We start from the raw sequence: 4,950 nt of genomic DNA on the forward strand, positions 1-4,950 counted from the left end.
GTATTGTAGAGAGATAAGGAAGATATTACCAGATGAATAGTGTATTTAGGTTAAGTTGTGGATTCTCTCCTCAATGAGGATTGAGGAGTATTTATAGGCTTTCACCTTTTGTCACGTAGTGGCCAAGTGGCTAGCAGGTGGAAAGACCGTTATACCCTTGGCCGATGGAACCATGGCAGGCCGGCCGAGGGGCTTTGGATATGAGTACGCGGATATGTGTCCCGGCTGGCTAGTTGCCTGGCCGAGACCCAAGAGACAGGCCGATGGGCTGCATCGGCTAGGCTGTCTAATTCGTTGACTTGCTGTGGATATCTTTGACCTTGCTCGATATGTTGACTTGGTCGTGATGCTGGGAATATGCTCCATCAATTTGCCCCCAGCGTAGTCTATGCCGTGGTATGGGCTCCGATGTATGTTTGAGCGTATATTCTGCGCAAGTGATTTTGCAAAATTTTTCTGCATCGGCTTCTCTTGTTGCTCCGGCCTCTTCTACCTTGGCTCGATTCTGCTTAGGCCGTACCATATCCCCCCTCCACATGGATGTGTAAAGGGCATCCGATGTGAAAAAGAAAGTGACGTTGGCCGAGACCAGGGTATAGAGTGCCGGTTGTATTTGATTGCCCCCGGCCGGTGCTACCTAGCTTGGTTGATTATGTGGCCGGCGGAGAACAGGTGCTTGGGAATTCGTTGAGGAAGGTGAATAGGCAAGGAGATATGAATAGGCGTGTTGAAGACGCTTGGTCACTGTTGCATTGATTGACATTCCATGGTTGCATGTCCGACACGTGTCTGTGCGCTGATTGGCTGACGCTTCATGGGCTGTTCTCTGATTGGTCCTTCTTCATGGGCTTTTCCCTATAAATAGGGCAGTTACTCCGTGAAATTGGCCACCAATTTCATTCTCTCCAAAATTTTCCTCTCTAAACTTTCAAGGGCTTCTTTGTCTTCTATTTCTCAGAGTTGTTACTCCGGCGAGTGTTTTTCTTCAAGGTAAACAAACAAACTTTCCAACTTTTTAGCTTTGTAAGTTTTTGCCGTAAACATGTCTTCTGCTGGTGCCGGTACTAGTCAACCGACGCCGGGGGGCCCTAGGTCTCCTTCTCCTGAAGTTGATCCTCAAGTTTTGGAGGAATGGGAGGATGACGATGATGTTGATGTTGATGATGACTTTGGTGATGATGCTGAAAAGGCTCGTCCTAATGAGGGGAGACGGTACGTTATGGATCACGGTGATACCTGTAAGGTCCGCCTTGACCGTGCTTGGACCCATAAGCTCGCCAGTTGTTCCGGCGAGACATTTTTCGAGGGCCATTTCTTCTTTGGCAGGGGATACAAAATTGTTATCCCTGAGGAGGGTCAGGCCGTCTGTTGCCCTCCACCGGGCTACACCGGCGTATACATGCGGCACTTGGAGTACGGGCTCCGGTTTCCGCTGAATGAGTACGTTATGGCTATCATTAGAGCCATGAACGTTGCCCTTGCCCAATTGCACCCGTTGGCTATGAGGACCATAGTCGGTTTTGTCTGGCTGTGTCTCTTCAAGGGAGAGGCCCCGACGGTGAATTTATTCCGCCGGCTTCATCATCTCCGGCCATCAATATCTGGCCGTGTCGGATGGTACAGTGTGCAAATGGAGCAGGGTTATGTCTCCGTTGACAAACTTACTTCTTGCAAGGATTGGAGAGATCGGTGGGTGTACGTTAAGGTGCCGGATGACTATCCGCTTCCTCGCTCCTTCCAGCACCAAGTTAATTTGCGGTGTGAGACTAAGGCGGAGCGTGACAGATGGGTCTCATACAAAAAGCCCAAGATGGATGCCGGCAGGGTCTACCTTAAGGAGGACGAGAAGCTGGCGATGAGGCTTTTTGAGGCGGATAAGAGTGGGGTGCCGAGAAGATGGATTCCCCCAACGCAGATCATTCTTCAGGATGAGCCGCTCTGCTATGTCGGCCTCATACCGGCCCTGGCACAGGGTGAGTGGGGTCGGTGTGAGGCCCATCACCGCTCTCAAAGTTCCTGTTTGAACTTCGATTTATTTCTTCTACTTAACTTTTGCTTTGTTTCTTTCGCAGACTACTTTGGGCCGGACCTGTCTGAGGATATCCTCTGGCGAATGGGGCTGCACAAAGATAAAACCGTTGCTAACTTGCATCCCAAGGCTCTAACCCATGACCGCAGGACGTCGCCGAATGATCTCATGGATCAGCAGCTGAAAAGCTTGAATGTGGTGGAGGCCCAGGCGAGGGTTGTTAGTAACATGCCGCGCCGTACGCGAAAAACAAGGTCTTCGGCGGCGGTGGCGTCGACATCAGCTCCACCTCCCATCCCCCCTGTTCAGAAGGAGACGGTGGAGATCGTCGATATCACCGATGGAGGGGACTCTGATGAGGAGGATCTCCCCTTGTCCGTAAGAGAAAGGAGACGACCTCTCTGCCGTTGCGGTTGCTTCGCTGCGCGGCAAGGAAATGCGTCCTCCGGCCAAGAAGGCCAAGCATGGTACGGATCTATCCTGTGGCTCAGATTTTAGCCGGTTCATTATGCCCCTGATGACAGGCTTTTTGGTATGTCTATACATGTTGACACTGATGCTTTCATTAACTTTTGTAGATCAGCCGCTGTCGGCCGCCGCTCTTATTGGGCAGCAAGTGGGAGAGAACCCCGTGCGGGCTGGTGATCAAAACGTCATCATTGAGCCTTCATCCCAGAAGGCTTCTCCCTCCCAGCTACAGGCTGGTGATCAAAACGTCACCACGGACTCCTCATCCCAGAAGGTTTCCCCCTCCCAGCTTGTAGCGGAAAGCGCGAGGTTGATCAAGAGGCTGGCGAGGTGGAACGAGCTGGCCGGTGCTCATATTATAGAGCAGGAGAAAACCGCGGCTCAATCTGTTCTTGAGGTTAATGCCGCTAAGAAGGTGGCCGTGAAGGCGAAGCTGGAGCTCCTCGATGAGCAGAGGCTTAGGGGGGATGCCGAGAAAGCGCTCTTGGCTGAGAGAAAACTCAGGGAGGACGCTGAAAAGGAGGTCCTTGCTGAGAGAGCCAAGGCCGAGGCTGCTGCGGCCGAAGTTGCAAAGCTGCTGGCGAAGTGTGACCTTATTCAGAGGCACGCGGACCTTTATCTCCAGCAGAGGAATGAATTCAGGGACCGGTTTCAGATCCAGGGGAAGGTGATTCGGAGCAAGGAGGCCATTATCAGACAAAAGGAGGAGGACATTGAGATGCTCCAAACCGTCATGCTCCCTAACATGTGCACCGAATTCCGAGATCTGGCCGAAGATGCTGCCAGGGAAGTGATTGGGGAGCTCTTCCCTCTTGATGGTTCCTTCCCGTGGGGCAAATTTAATGAGCTGTTTGATGACAAGCTCGAAACTAAGGAGGCGGCCGTGGCGGAGAAGGCCAAAGAGGCGGTGAGGGTGAAGATAGAGAAAGAGGTGGCCGCGGAGGAAGCAGCTCTTGCTGAGAAGGCTAAGGCGGCCAAGGAGGAAGCCGAGAGGGCAAGGGCAGCTGACGCTGCCGAGGCTAAGGCCGAGGGTGAAGCCGAGGTCGCTAGGAAAACTATTTGGGTTGCCCATCGAAGAAGATCTTGCTACCGCCGCGATGGCAAGCGACAGAACAGACATAGGGAGACGGGCGGTTGTCACCAGGCTCACCCGGCGTTTCGGATGGCTTCAGCTGTTCGGGAGCCAACTATTAAGCCCTTCCTCCCTGCCATCTTTTGGTGCTCCAAATGACATACTTGTAACTTTTTGCTTTTCTTTTCCCTGTATTTGTATAACTTTGGTAGGTTGTGTTTTGGCTTATCCCCATGGGGACGGCCGTCGTCTGCATTCTCCTCGCTTGTAACCTGTTATTTCTTTTAATAAGAGTTCGTTTCTTCTGCCTCCGGCTTTGGCCGAGGTCTTTACCTTATTTCTTTTTCTTGCACTAATAGTTGAGCGTCTCAACTGTATTTAGCGTTTTTACTTTGCCTCTGGCTTGGCCGAGGTCTTTTCTCGTCTTCGTCTGAGTTGTCTTCTTACGCTATTAATTGAGCGTCTCTTTTGCTCCCGCCTCGGCCTGGCCGAGGCAGTCTAGAGTGCGTACCTCAATTGTGTTTAACGCTCCCAAGGCATTTTGATCGTTTCAGTGAGTATCAGCTGCGCGGGTCGTGACCGTCGCGGTGTCTGCTTCCTGAGGGTGATTGCCGCTCTTGTCGGTATGACAGTGTGAGCCGGCGTCCGCTTGCTGACAGAGACTGCCGTGGCGTCTACCACTTGGAGTGACTGCGACGGCGCCTGCTTCTTGATGGAGACTGCCGTGGCGTCTACCACTTGGAGTGACTGCGACGGCATCACACCTCTTGGGGTGACTGCCGTGGCGTCTACTACTTGGGGTGACTGCGACGGCGCCTGCTTCTTGATGGAGACTGCCGTGGCGTCTACCACTTGGAGGATCTGCGACGGCGTCACACCTCTTGGGGTGGATTGCCGTGGCGTCTACTACTTGGGGTGACTGCGACGGCGCCGACTTCTTGATGGAGGCGCCGTGGCGTCTACCACTTGGAGTGATCTGCGACGGCGTCACACCTCTTGGGGTGATCGCCGTGGCGTCTACAACTTGGGGTGACTGCGACGGCGCCTGCTTCTTGATGGAGACTGCCGCTCTTGTCGGTATGACAGTGTGAACCGGCGTTTGCTTGCTGATAGAGACTGCCGCTCTTGTTGGTATGACAGTGTGAGCCAGCGTCTGCTACTTTCTAGCGACCGTGGGAAAATGAACATTTTGATGGAAGGCTTGGACGATTTTTCATTTAGATAAAAACATGCGTCGGGGTGCCCACAGCTGTTTTGGACACCTCCGTCGCTACAAAACTTACAACCGAGATTACTAGCATCCAAAATGGCTCATCAAAGGCACACCATCCCAGTCAGCCGCTAGCTGCATCCATGAGGCCGCCCTCCTGTTGTAGGGATG

Source organism: Silene latifolia, chromosome 2 (genome assembly GCF_048544455.1).
Source record: "Silene latifolia isolate original U9 population chromosome 2, ASM4854445v1, whole genome shotgun sequence".
NCBI lineage: Eukaryota > Viridiplantae > Streptophyta > Magnoliopsida > Caryophyllales > Caryophyllaceae > Silene > Silene latifolia.